Consider the following 15,563-nt stretch of genomic DNA (forward strand, 5'->3'; position numbering starts at 1 on the left):
ATCTTCCCAGCTATGGACAGGAGGGAGATGCCTGGCGGTTGCCTTTCCTCTTGTAGATGTGGACTATACTGGCATCTTTCAACTGCTGTGGGACCTTTCCTTCGGTCCACATAGACTGGAAGAGCTCAGTCAGCTTCTGCATCATGAATGGGCCTCCTGCTTTGTAGACTTCAGCAGGGATTGCATCTGATCCTGGTGCTTTGCCACAAGTTGCCTGATGGCTTTTCTGACTACTTCTTCTGTGGGGAGGTTGTCAAGGTCCAGGTTGATCTCTGCCTCATCATTGATTTCCATATAACCATATAACAATCACAGCATGGAAACAGGCCATCTCGGCCCTCCTATTCCGTGCTGAACTCTTAATCTCACCTAGTCCCACCTACCCGCACTCAGCCCATAACCCTCCATGCATTTCGGCAGTGCGGTTGAGGACCTGGTTGAAGTGTTCAGCCCATCTCTCCAAAATCTGCTTTTTCTCTGTCAGCAGCCGAGTCCCATCTGCACTGAGGAGGGGGGAGGAGCCAGAGGACTGAGGTCCATACATAGCCTTCAGAGCGTCGTAGAAACGCTTGGTGTTGTGACTGTCTGCGTAGCCCTGGATCTCATCGGCCTTATTGCTGAACCAGACATCCTGCACCTCACGGAGTTTCTTCTGCACTTTCTGTCTTGCACTGGCGAAGGCATCTATCTTTGCTTGTGATGTGGGATCATTCTGATGCGCTCTGAACAGTTGGTGTTTCTCTGACAACAGTACCTGTATCTCCTCGTCATTCTCATCGAACCAGTCTTGATGTCTACGGATTGCTGGTCCGAGGTGTTCGAGAGTGGTAGAGTAGACTGCATCTCCGAAAGCCGTCTACTGCTCTTCAATGCTGGTGTGGTCATCCTGGGGTGTGTCAAGCAGCCTGCTATCTAGGTCTTCACGAAGTTCTGCAACTACGCTGCTCTTCAGCTTGGAGACATTGAGTCTTTTTGCAGTCTTCTGACCTTGGGGTCTTCTCACAGGCAGGATGCAAAGTTTAAACTTGGACTATGAGTCGGTGATCCGTCCAGCAGTCAGCACCATACATGGCCTTTGTCACTCTCACGTCTTGCCAGTCCCTCTTTCTGGTGATGACATAGTCAATCAGATGCCAGTGCCTAGAGCGTGGATGCATCCAAGATGTCTTGTTAAGGGTAGGGAGGCAGAATACGGTGTTGATGATGACAAGGTCATGCGTAGCTCATGTCTTGAGGAGCAGCAGGTCATTGCTGTTACACTTGCCAATACCATGTCTTCCAATAATCCCTTCAATAAGCTTCTCTGACTGTGGGACTGCTGCTTTGAGGGCATCAAGTTCTTCACAGAACTTATCTTTGATGTCATCTGGGTTGGTCATTGTTGGGGCATATGTGCTGATCAGCGTTGCACTCCTCTTATTGCCAAGTGGGAGCCGAAGCGTCATCAGGCGATCGTTGATGCCCTCTGGAAGCTTGGCAAGTTTACTAGCAAGGTGGGATCGGATGGCAAATCCAACGCCAGCCCCTCGTCGTTCAGTGCTGCTACGACCGCTCCAGAAGAAGGTGTACCCACCACCACGTTCTGTAAGCTGGCCCTTGTCTGCTAGGCTGCTCAGCGAAACACACCTAGGGTTTAAGGTAAGGCAGGAAAGATTCAAATGTACTTGAGGAGCATTTTTTCACGCACAGTGCGGTGTGTATGTGGAACAAGCAGCCACAGCTAGTGGCTGAGGCAGGTACAATAACAACAGTTAAAAGACATTTGGGCAGGTCCATGGATGGGAAATGTGGGTGGAATGTGGGTAAATGGGTCTACCTTATATGTGCATTTTGTTCAGGATGGATTATTTGGACTGAACAGTGCGTTTCCATTCATTATCTCGGTGGCTCCATGACAAGACTATAGACACAATGTACAAAAAAGCATCATAGACAGTATGGGCCCTTCAGCCGCCAGTGTTGTGCTGGGCCATATAAGCTTACTCTAGTCAATCTAACACATCCCTTCTACACAGCCCATAACCCTCCATTTTTCATTCATCTATGAGCCAGTCTTTCAATCACTTTAATGCACCAGCCACTACCACTAGTACATTCCAGGCACCTATCACTCTCTGGTGTAAAAAGCAACTCCCCTAAACTTTTCTCCACTTGCCTTAAACTACTGTCCTCTGGTATTGGCTATTGTCAACCTGGATGTCCACTCATAATCTTATACACCTCTAATAAATCACCTCTCACCCTCCTTGGCTCTAGTGAGAAAAGCCCTAGCTCTATCAACCTTTCCCCATAAGACATATTCTCTAATCCAGGCAGCATCCTGGTAAATCTGTGAACCATCTCTGATGCTTCCATATCCTTCCTCTAATGAGGTGATCGGAACTGAACAAAATACAGAAATTTAAAGAATTGCAACATAATCATGTAGCTCTTGAACTCAATCCTTCGATTACCTAACCACCCCACCAACTTGTGCAGTAACTTTGAGGGATGTATGGACATGGACCCTAAGATACCCCTGTTTCTCCACACTGCTAAGAATCCTGCCATTAGCTTTGTACTCCAGCTTCAAGTTCAATCTTATAAACTGTATCACCTCATGCTTTTCAGATTGAACTCCATCCTCAATGTGTTCCTTATGTCACCTACAGATCTTTGCACCCCTGGTTACATGGATTATATAATACACAGGGAGCTATGAACACACAATCAGGTGGATGCAAACCTGAACAGACCTGATCACTATCACACTTTAGTAGTAATATATAGGATGGCATTTGTATTTTTGATATATCCTATGTGTCTTTAGTAGGACAGTTCTAACAAAGCTCTATTTATTGCCCATAAAAATTGCTTTCAAAGCTCAAAGTTCAAAGTAAAATTTATTATCAGATTACATATATGTCATCACAATACAACCCTGAGATTCTTTTTCTGCGGGCCAACTTAGCAAACTATAGGACAGTAATTGTAAATAGTATTGATGAACAATAAACTGTTCAAAGACAAATATAAATAATTAGCAATAAATAACAACAGCATGAAATAACAAGGTAAAGAGTCCTTAAACTGAAACCATCTGTTATGGGAACACCAGAAATAGAATCGGTGTAGTAATCCCCTTTCGTTCAAGAGCCTGATGGTTGAGGGGTAGTAACTGTTCTTGAACCTGGTGGTATGAGTCCTGAGGCACTTGTGCCTTCTACCTGATGGCAGCAGTGAGAAAAGAGCATGGCCTGACTGGTGAGGATCTTTGATGATAGATGCTGCTTGTCTTTGGCAACGTTTCATGTAGACGTGTTCAATGATTGGGAAGGTCTTACCTGTGAATCACTGGGCCGAATCCACTACCTTTTGTAGGATTTTCTTCTCAAAGGCATTAGTGTTCCCATCCGAGGCAGTAATGCAGCCAGTCAGCAAAATGAGATGGTCACATGTTGTTTTCACATGCAGACCAAACATTAAGTAGCAAAGCTATTGGACTTTTTGGATAAAAACATAAAATACTGGAATTATTCAACAGGTCAGGCAGCATTAGTGGGAAGGGAAACAGAGATAATGTTTCAGATTGAAGGTCCTTTGTCAGTACTATTACATGACCACAGTTTCGAATCCTGTGGGTGTCACCTGACATTAGTTTTCGTTTATTAATATCGTATCTATGATGTATGACTTATAGATACGACGTATCTATGGTCTCGTTTTGCTGGAAGTTTGTATTTTTGATTCCTGTCGGCGTCATGTGACCATAGTTTTGCTTTGCTGGGAATCCATAGTTTTGCTTCTGTAAGCGTTACTTGATGACGTATACCGACAGTATAAAAAGAGAAACGCAGATTGCTGCAGGAGTCGTTCGTTAAGGAGTTGACAGAGTCGACGGAAAGAGAGAGAAGAGTGAAGACTGCAGACTTCGTGCTGTCAGGGAACAGCTCACGATTGAGAAGAGTAAAATCTAATGCTTAACCATTAACCCAAAAGATTTGGTTAATCAGCGGCACACTGTGCATTCTGGAGACGTGTCTGTCCTTCATATGATCCATGTGTGTGGATTTCACGCAGTCACTTCGTCTTGACGAAGGGTCTCGGCCCGAAACGTCGACAGTGCTTCTCCTAAAAGATGTTGCCTGGCCTGCTGTGTTCCACCAGCATTTTGTGTGTGTTGAGTAAATAAATATAGTGGTTTTAATATTAAAACCCGATGCAATTTGTCATCTCATGCTGCTGGTACATTACAAAATCGTAATAGTACTGGGAAGCAGAAAAGAGAAGCTCGTAAGGCTACAGGAAGGCTGGGGACTGGGGGATTTCTCTCATCAGGTCAAACTGGGGTAACCAGCAGGGAGACTGGGGACTGGGGGATTTCTCTCATCAGGTCAAACTGGGGTAACCAGCAGGGAGGCTGGGGACTGGGGGATTTCTCTCATCAGGTCAAACTGGGGTAACCAGCAGGGAGACTGGGGACTGGGGGATTTCTCTCATCAGGTCAAACTGGGGTAACCAGCAGGGAGGCTGGGGACTGGGGGATTTCTCTCATCAGGTCAAACTGGGGTTACTAGCAGGGAGACTGGGGACTGGGGGATTTCTCTCATCAGGTCAAACTGGGGTAACCAGCAGGGAGGCTGGGGACTGGGGGATTTCTCTCATCAGGTCAAACTGGGGTAACCAGCAGGGAGACTGGGGACTGGGGGATTTCTCTCATCAGGTCAAACTGGGGTAACTAGCAGGGAGACTGGGGACTGGGGGATTTCTCTCATCAGGTCAAACTGGGGTAACTAGCAGGGAGACTGGGGACTGGGGGATTTCTCTCATCAGGTCAAACTGGGGTAATCAGCAGGGAGACTGGGGACTGGGGGATTTCTCTCATCAGGTCAAACTGAGGTAACCAGCGGGGAGACTGGGGACTGGGGACTGGGGTCTGGGGGATTTCTCTCATCAGGTCAAACTGGGGTAACCAGCAGGGAGACTGGGGACTGGGGGATTTCTCTCATCAGGTCAAACTGGGGTAACCAGCAGGGAGACTGGGGACTGGGGGATTTCTCTCATCAGGTCAAACTGAGGTAACCAGCGGGGAGACTGGGGACTGGGGACTGGGGTCTGGGGGATTTCTCTCATCAGGTCAAACTGGGGTAACCAGCAGGGAGACTGGGGACTGGGGGATTTCTCTCATCAGGTCAAACTGGGGTAACCAGCAGGGAGACTGGGGACTGGGGGATTTCTCTCATCAGGTCAAACTGGGGTAACCAGCAGGGAGACTGGGGACTGGGGGATTTCTCTCATCAGGTCAAACTGGGGTAACCAGCAGGGAGACTGGGGTCTGGGGGATTTCTCTCATCAGGTCAAACTGGGGTAACCAGCAGGGAGGCTGGGGACTGGGGGATTTCTCTCATCAGGTCAAACTGGGGTTACTAGCAGGGAGACTGGGGACTGGGGGATTTCTCTCATCAGGTCAAACTGGGGTAACCAGCAGGGAGACTGGGGACTGGGGGATTTCTCTCATCAGGTCAAACTGAGGTAACTAGCAGGGAGGCTGGGGACTGGGGGATTTCTCTCAGCAGGTCAAACTGGGGTAACCTGCAGGGAGACTGGGGACTGGGGGATTTCTCTCATCGGATCAAACTGGGGTAACCAGCAGGGAGACTGGGGACTGGGGGATTTCTCTCATCGGATCAAACTGGGGTAACCTGCAGGGAGACTGGGGACTGGGGGATTTCTCTCATCAGGTCAAACTGGGGTAACCAGCAGGGAGACTGGGGACTGGGGGATTTCTCTCATCAGGTCAAACTGGGGTAACCAGCAGGGAGTCTGGGGACTGGGGGATTTCTCTCATCAGGTCAAAATGGGGTAACCAGCAGGGAGACTGGGGACTGGGGGATTTCTCTCAACAGGTCAAACTGGGGTAACCAGCAGGGAGACTGGGGACTGGGGGATTTCTCTCATCAGGTCAAACTGGGGTAACTAGCAGGGAGGCTGGGGACTGGGGGATTTCTCTCATCAGGTCAAACTGTGGTAACCAGCAGGAAGACTGGGGACTGGGGAATTTCTCTCATCAGGTGAAACTGGGGTAACCAGCAGGGAGGCTGGGGACTGGGGGATTTCTCTCAGCAGGTCAAACTGGGGTAACCTGCAGGGAGATTGGGGACTGGGGGATTTCTCTCATCAGGTGAAACTGGGGTAACCAGCAGGGAGACTGGGGACTGGGGGATTTCTCTCATCAGGTCAAACTGAGGTAACCAGTGGGGAGACTGGGGACTGGGGGATTTCTCTCATCAGGTGAAACTGGGGTAACCAGCATGGAGACTGGGGACTGGGGGATTTCTCTCATCAGGTCAAACTGTGGTAACCAGCAGGAAGACTGGGGACTGGGGGATTTCTCTCATCAGGTCAAACTGGGGTAACCAGCAGGGAGACTGGGGACTGGGGGATTTCTCTCATCAGGTCAAACTGAGGTAACCAGCGGGGAGACTGGGGACTGGGGACTGGGGTCTGGGGGATTTCTCTCATCAGGTCAAACTGGGGTAACCAGCAGGGAGACTGGGGACTGGGGGATTTCTCTCATCAGGTCAAACTGGGGTAACCAGCAGGGAGACTGGGGACTGGGGGATTTCTCTCATCAGGTCAAACTGGGGTAACCAGCAGGAAGACTGGGGACTGGGGGATTTCTCTCATCAGGTCAAACTGGGGTAACCAGCAGGGAGACTGGGGTCTGGGGGATTTCTCTCATCAGGTCAATCTGGGGTAACCAGCAGGGAGACTGGGGACTGGGGGATTTCTCTCATCAGGTCAAACTGGGGTAACCTGCAGGGAGACTGGGGACTGGGGGATTTCTCTCAGCAGGTCAAACTGTGGTAACCAGCAGGGAGGCTGGGGACTGGGGGATTTCTCTCATCAGGTCAAACTGGGGTAACCAGCAGGGAGACTGGGGACTGGGGGATTTCTCTCATCAGGTCAAACTGGGGTAACTAGCAGGGAGACTGGGGACTGGGGAATTTCTCTCATCAGGTGAAACTGGGGTAACCAGCAGGGAGGCTGGGGACTGGGGGATTTCTCTCAGCAGGTCAAACTGGGGTAACCTGCAGGGAGACTGGGGACTGGGGGATTTCTCTCATCAGGTCAAACTGGGGTAACCAGCAGGGAGACTGGGGACTGGGGGATTTCTCTCATCAGGTCAAACTGGGATAACTAGCAGGGAGGCTGGGGACTGGGGGATTTCTCTCATCGGATCAAACCGGGGTAACCAGCAGGGAGGCTGGGGACTGGGGGATCTCTCTCATCGGATCAAACTGGGGTAACCAGCAGGGAGGCTGGGGTCTGGGGGATTTCTCTCATCAGGTCAAACTGGGGTAACTAGCAGGGAGACTGGGGACTGGGGGATTTCTCTCATCAGGTCAAACTGGGGTAACCAGCAGGGAGGCTGGGGACTGGGGGATTTCTCTCATCAGGTCAAACTGGGGTAACCAGCAGGGAGGCTGGGGACTGGGGGATTTCTCTCAGCACGTCAAACTGGGGTAACCTGCAGGGAGACTGGGGACTGGGGGATTTCTCTCATCGGATCAAACTGGGGTAACCAGCAGGGAGACTGGGGACTGGGGGATTTCTCTCATCAGGTCAAACTGGGGTAACTAGCAGGGAGGCTGGGGACTGGGGGATTTCTCTCATCGGATCAAACTGGGGTAACCAGCAGGGAGTCTGGGGACTGGGGGATTACTCTCATCAGGTCAAACTGTGGTAACCAGCAGGAAGACTGGGGACTGGGGGATTTCTCTCATCAGGTCAAACTGGGGTAACCAGCAGGGAGACTGGGGACTGGGGGATTTCTCTCAGCAGGTCAAACTGGGGTAACCTGCAGGGAGACTGGGGACTGGGGGATTTCTCTCATCAGGTGAAACTGGGGTAACCAGCAGGGAGACTGGGGTCTGGGGGATTTCTCTCATCAGGTCAAACTGGGGTAACCAGCAGGGAGACTGGGGACTGGGGGATTTCTCTCATCAGGTCAAACTGGGGTAACCAGCAGGGAGACTGGGGACTGGGGGATTTCTCTCATCAGGTCAAACTGGGGTAACCAGCAGGAAGACTGGGGACTGGGGGATTTCTCTCATCAGGTCAAACTGGGGTAACCAGCAGGGAGACTGGGGACTGGGGGATTTCTCTCATCAGGTCAAACTGGGGTAACTAGCAGGGAGACTGGGGACTGGGGATTTCTCTCATCAGGTCAAACTGGGGTAACCAGCAGGGAGGCTGGGGACTGGGGGATTTCTCTCATCAGGTGAAACTGGGGTAACCAGCAGGGAGGCTGGGGACTGGGGGATTTCTCTCATCAGGTCAAACTGGGGTAACCAGCAGGGAGGCTGGGGACTGGGGGATTTCTCTCATCAGGTCAAACTGGGGTAACTAGCAGGGAGACTGGGGACTGGGGGATTTCTCTCATCAGGTCAAACTGGGGTAACTAGCAGGGAGGCTGGGGACTGGGGGATTTCTCTCAGCAGGTCAAACTGGGGTAACCTGCAGGGAGACTGGGGACTGGGGGATTTCTCTCATCGGATCAAACTGTGGTAACCAGCAGGGAGACTGGGGACTGGGGGATTTCTCTCATCTGGTCAAACTGGGGTAACTAGCAGGGAGGCTGGGGACTGGGGGATTTCTCTCATCGGATCAAACCGGGGTAACCAGCAGGGAGGCTGGGGACTGGGGGATTTCTCTCATCGGATCAAACTGGGGTACCCTGCAGGGAGACTGGGGACTGGGGGATTTCTCTCATCAGGTCAAACTGGAGTAACTAGCAGGGAGGCTGAGGACTGGGGGATTTCTCTCATCGGATCAAACTGGGGTAACCAGCAGGGAGGCTGGGGACTGGGGGATTTCTCTCATCGGATCAAACTGGGGTAACCAGCAGGGAGGCTGGGGACTGGGGGATTTCTCTCATTGGGTCAAACTAGGGTAACTAGCAGGGAGGCTGGGGACTGGGGGATTTCTCTCATCAGGTCAAACTGGGGTAACTAGCAGGGAGACTGGGGACTGGGGGATTTCTCTCATTGGGTCAAACTAGGGTAACTAGCAGGGAGGCTGGGGACTGGGGGATTTCTCTCATCAGGTCAAAGTGCAGTAACCATGGGAATAAGCTGTAAATATGTTTATCCCATCAATGATTGAATGGGAGCAGTTAAAGAATAAGAACATAGACAACAAAAATTAGATAAGAGAAATGGTGGCTGTGGCAGTAGGATGTCAAGATAATTTGGTAACAGTCATAGTCATTTCCTGGAGCAAAATAACTTGTTTGGTGCTTCTTCCAATCCAGGCAAGTGTGTTACTTAGTTAGACCTAATAAGTGTCAGCTGCTCTGTCATTTCTTACCGAGACTGCTTGTGACTGATGTCCGATCACAAAGTGTTGTGAATAAGGGAGGAGCTAGGAAAGATGGCATCAGTATTTTCTGTAGATCCAGACGACTTATTACAGTTCTTCCACGAAGTGGCTTTTTCTTTTGTCTTCTCTTACATCTTTCTTTTCTTTTCTCGGTGGTTGGGGTTCTATCAGAGCTAGTACTCTACAATTTAAACTATGGTTCTTCATATGTGGTTGGTTTCAAACCGGCCACATGGCCTCAAGCCTTGCTGTCTCCAGAAATGGCCTGGAAAGCATGCACCATCATGGATTACCCAGTTCCTCGCCCATTTTGCAGATTGAATCAATCATCTCTCTCTCTCTCTCCCCTCCCCGCCTCTCTCTCATCTCCCTTTCTCCCTCTCTCTCTCTCCCTCTTTTAGCCCTCCTGATTTCTTTCTTCTTGCATTTCTTAGACTCCATGAGAAGCACCTCTTTCGTTCCTATATGCCTATACCTCCAGTACACCTCCATTTTCCCCTTAACCAGAGCTTCAATATCTCTTGAAAGCCACGGTTCCCTAAACCCGTTAACTTAACCTTTTATTCTGACAGACACAAAAAGCATTGTACTCTCAAGATTTTGGTTTGAAGGCCACCCACTTACCGAGTACACCTTTGCCAGAAAAGTGTCCCAATCCACACTTTCCATATACTTTCTGATACCATCAAAATTGGCATTTCCCCAATTCAGAATCTCAACCGGCAGATCAGACCTGTCTTTTTCCATGTTTACTTTGAAAGTAATAGCATTGTGATCACTGGATGCAACGTGTTCCCCTACACAAACTTATGTCGCCTGCCCAGTCTCATTCCCTAGCAGCACATCTCTCATTGAGACTTTTATGTAATGGTTAAGACAAGTTTCCTGAACACATTTGACAAACTCTATCCTATCTAATCCTCTTACAGTGTGAGAGTCTCAGCCAGTATGTTGAAAGTTAAAATCACCTACAATTATAGCCTCATACTTCTTGCAACATTCTGCAATCTCCACAAACTTGTTCCTCTGAATCTCTCAAACTGTTGGATGCCCTGTAATATGGTCTCATTAACATGGTCACACCATTCTATTACTTAGTTTTACCGATAATGCCTCACTAGACAAGTTCTTCAGTTTGTCCTGACTGAGTACTTCTGTGACAATTTCCTTGACACTTCCCCTCCTGCTCCTGCTTAATCTGTCCTGCTCTGTCACGTCTAAAACATAGGAACCCCAGAATACTGAGCTGCCAGCTCTGCTCCTCCTACAACCGGTCTCAGTAATGGCTACAATATCATAATTCCAGGTGTTGATCCATGCTCTGATCTCATCTGCCTTTCCTACAATACTTTTTACATTGAAATATTCACATTTCAGGACATTAGTCACACTATGCTCCACCTCTCAACCTTTTGATTCTTGACTTTGTCTGAGTCTTAGCAATATCTGTTTCCACAACCTCTCCACTATCTGTTCTGGCACTCTTGTTCACATCCCCCTGTAACTCTAGTTTAACCTTTCTTCCCACATGTCCCCCCCTCCCCATCCCCATGCATCACTAGCAAACCTTCCCAATAGGATATTAGTCCCCTCCCAGTACAGGTGAAAACCGTCTCTTCTGTACAGGTCCCACCTTCCCTGAAAGAGAGCCCAGTGATCCAAAATGATATGCTCTCCCTCCTACACCAATTCCTTAGTAACATGTTAAAAACTGTATAATATTCCTATTTCTGTCCTCACTAGCACATGGTGCAGGTAGCAAGCTGAGATCACAACTCTGGAGGTCCTGCCCTATAACTTTCTGAATTAATTTAGAAGAACGGCATCACTCTTCATATCTATGTCACTGGTACCTACATGGACCACAACCTCTAGCTGATTACCATCCCACTTAAGAATGGTGAGGACTCAATACAAGATGTCCCGGACGCTAGCCCCTGGGACACAGCATACCATCCAGGAATCTTGTTCTTGTCTACAGAACCTCTTTTCTGTTCCCCTAAATACCAAATCCTCTATCATCACAGCTTGCCTCTTCTGCACTCCCCCTGCTTTCTGAGTCACAGAACCAGACTCACTGACAGAGACCTAACTGCTATTACTTTCCTCTGCTAGTTCACTCCCCCCACTGCCAACAACAACAGTATCCCTTGTTGTTGAGGGGCATAACCACAGTGGTACTCTGCACTGGCTATTCCCCTTTCCCCTTCCAGCTCCAACTCCTTAATGCAGAATGTTAGAAGCTGTAGCTGGATGCACTTCTCACAGATGTAGTCATCAGGGTCACTGGTGGTCTCCATGCTTTCCCACATCCCACGAGAGGAGCATTCCACTATCCTGCCTGGCATCACTACTGTTCAACTGAGCAAATATAAAGAAGGAAAAACTATAAAAAGTGGCTGGGGGGAGTGATAGAAAAAAATCTCTACTACAGCTTGTTTTGCCTTCTCTGACTGAAGCCTGAAAATCCCACTCTAACTCTGACCACTCCCACAATGGACACTCCACTTGTCCCTGCCTTACTTTAATTTGTTCTTGTCAATCAATCCCGAACGTTGAGTGTCCGCTCTCAAAGCACCAAACTGCCGCGAGTGGCTGCCATCAGCAAACCTGTCAACTGCATCTTCCCAGGCTTCCGATCTCCTATTAAGGCGCTGCTCAACACACACCAAGTGCTGAGGGAGCTCAGCAGGCCCGGCAGCATCTATGGAAAAGAGTACAGTCGATGATCAGGACTCTTTGTGCCCGACTGGTTTTTCACACTGCGCACGGCTCTTTTTTTCCTTGGAAGCCTGTTAGTTGTTTGCACTCGGGTATTCCCAGGCAGCCGAGGGGGGTGTTCCCTTAGATGGTGCGCGGATTTGGATTCTTCTGTAAGCTGACTCTTTATTCGTGGAGCCTGCTCCGAGATTTCGGTGTTAACCATCTGAACTGCAAATTTGCCAGGACAAGTCGTAGTCTGTTTATATCTTCTCTATGCCAAGGTTCTCTGCAACCAGCCATTTCCTCTCATGTCAAGTACCCAGGCTGTCGTCACTGCGACCATATCTTTTCCACCACAGCCCCTTGTCCCCTGGCACCACCTCCAGCCTATTGCCCCAGGTGGGGCAGCGGGTGTCTGCGGGAGCCTGCCCCGTGCCCACAGCGTTTTCTCCATGGACCAGGAATTGTGGGGGGTGGCTCAACATTACGAGGAGCTGATCTATACCTCGCTCAGTTGACGGACAAGGAATTTTACTGCTGAAAGTCCCGGACAGAGCAAGGACCTGCACCCCTCATCCCGGACTGGAGATGAGCGATGGTTTCGGAAAGCAATGGTCCAGCAGACAGGGATCCGATTTCCATGTTTGGGAGAACTTTACAAACCTTGTGGTAAATTAATTGTTCTCATCACAAAATGTTTGCAATTAACTTTAGAGCTTACACTGCTGGAATACGGAGCAACAAACAATCTGCGAGACGACTCAGGATGTAACGCTGCTGATCTCCAGCTGATTGTCGCTGTAATTATTGTAACTGGGTCCCAAGATAGATTCAATTCCAGTCGAGTTTATTGTAAACTGAGGTACGGGTACAAATGAAGTTCAAAAAGCTCAAAGTAAATTTTATTATCAGATTCCAGAAATGTCACCCTGAGATATATTTTCCTGTGGGCAGACTCATCAAAACTATAGAATAGTAACTAAAACAGGATCAATGAAAGATCATCAGAGTGTAGAAGAAAACAAGCTGCAAATAAAAATAAAAATAAATAGCATTAAATAAAGAGAACATAGAGCCATAGAACATTACAGCACAGAAACAGGCCTTTTGGCCCTACTTGGCTGTGCCGAACCATTTTTCTGCCTAGTTCCACTGACCTGTACCTGGACCCTCCCTCCGTACACCTCTCGTCCATTTACCTGTCCAAGTTTTTGTTAAATGTTGAAAGTGAGCCCGCATTTACCACTTCATCTGGCAGCTCATTCCACACTCCCACCACTCTCTGTGTGAAGAAGCCCCCCCAATGTTCCCTTTAAACTTTTACCACTTCACCCTTAACCCATGTCCTCTGGGTTTTTGCTCCCCTAGCCTCAATGGAAAAAGCCTGCTTGCATTCACTCTATCTATACCCATCATAATTTTATACACCTCCATCAAGTCTCCCCTCATTTTTCTACGCTCCAGGGAATAAAGTCCTAACCTATTCAACCTTTCTCTGTAACTCAGTTTCTCAAGTCCTGGCAACATCCTTGTAAACTTCCTCTGCACTCTTTCAACCTTATTAATATCCTTCCTGTAATTTGGTGACCAAAACTGCATACAATACTCCAAATTGGGCCTCACTAATGGCTTATACAACCTCACCATAACATTCCAACTCTTAGACTCAATACTTTGATTTATAAAGGCCAATGTACCAAAAGCTCTCTTTACTACCCTATCTACCTGTGACACCACTTTTAGGGAACTTTGTATCTGTATTCCTAAATCCCTCTGTTCTACTGCACTCCTCAGAGCCCTACCATTTACCTTGTATGTTCACTTTGATCTTCAAGAGGACCAATTTTATCCCTTACTATCCTTTTGTTCTTAATATACCTGTAGAAGCTCTTTGGATTATCCTTCACCTTGACTGCCAAAGCTACCTCATGTCTTCTTTTAGCCCTCCTGGTTTTTTTCTTAAGTTTTTTTTGCATTTTTTATACTCCTCAAGTACCTTTTTGCTCCCTGTTTCCTTTACATGTCATACATCTCTCTCTTCTTCTTTATCAGAGTTCCAATATCTCTAGAGAACCAAGGTTCCTTATTCTTATTCACTTTGCCTTTAAGCCTGACAGGAACATGCAGACTCTAATACTAGAGACATGGGTCTAGGGTGGCCAAGGATGGGAGCTCAACATTCAGGGATATTCAATATTCAGGAGCGATAGACAGGAAAGAAAAGGAGGTGGGGTAGCATTGCTGTTTAGAGAGGAGATTAACGCAATAGAAAGGAAGGACATTGGCCTGGAGGATGTGGAATCGATATGGGTAGAGCTGCATAACACAAAGGGGCAGAAAACGCTGGTGGGAGTTGTGTACAGGCCACCTAACAGTAGTAGTGAGGTTGGGGATGGCATTAAACAGGAAATTAGAAATATGTGCAATAAAGGAACAGTAGTTATAATGGGTGACTTCAATCTACATATAGATTGGGTGAACCAAATTGGTAAGGGTGCTGAGGAAGAGGATTTCTTGGAATGTATGTGGGATGGTTTTCTGAACCAACATGTCGAGGAACCAACTAGAAAGCAGGCCATTCTAGATTGTGTATTGAGCAATGAGGATGGGTTAGTTAGCAATCATGTCATGCAAGGCCCCTTGGGTAAGAGTGACCATAATATGGTGGAATTCTTCATCAAGATGGAGAGTGACATAGTTAATTCAGAAACAAAGTTTCTGAACTTAAAGAAGGGTAACTTTGAAGGTATGAGACGTAAATTAGCTAAGATAGACTGGCAAATGATACTTAAAAGGTTGACGGTGGATATGCAATGGCAAGCATTTAAAGATCGCATGGATGAACTACAAAAATTGTTCATCCCAGTTTGGCAAAAGAATAAACCAGGGAAGGTAGTGCACCCATGGCTGACAAGGGAAATAATGAATAGTATCAAATCCAAAGAAGAAACAGATAAATTAGCAAAAAAAGGGGCACACCTGAGGACTGGGAGAAATTCAGAGACCAGCAGAGGAGGACAAAGGGCATAATTAGGAAAAGGAAAAAAACATTATGAAAGAAAGCTGGCAGGGAACATAAAAACTGACTGTAAAAGCTTTTATAGATACGTGAAAAGAAAAAGATTGGTCAAGACAAATGTAGGTTCTTTACAGTCAGAAACAGGTGAATTGATCATAAGGAACAAAGACATGGCAGACTAATCGAATAACTACTTTGGTTCTGTCTTCACTAAGGAGGACATAAATAATCTTCCGGAAATAGTAGGGGACCGGGGGTCTAGTGAGATTGAGGAACTGAGTGAAATACATGTTAGTAGGGAAGTGGTGTTAGGTAAATTGAAGGGATTAAAGGCAGATAAATCCCCAGGGCCAGATGGTCTGCATCCCAGAGTGCTTAAGGAAGTAGCCCAAGAAATAGTGGATGCATTAGTGATAATTTTTCAAAACTCCTTAGATTCGGGATTAGTTCCTGAGGATTGGAGGGTGGCTAATGTAAC

This window comes from Hypanus sabinus, chromosome 23 (genome assembly GCF_030144855.1).
Source record: "Hypanus sabinus isolate sHypSab1 chromosome 23, sHypSab1.hap1, whole genome shotgun sequence".
Taxonomy (NCBI): domain Eukaryota; kingdom Metazoa; phylum Chordata; class Chondrichthyes; order Myliobatiformes; family Dasyatidae; genus Hypanus; species Hypanus sabinus.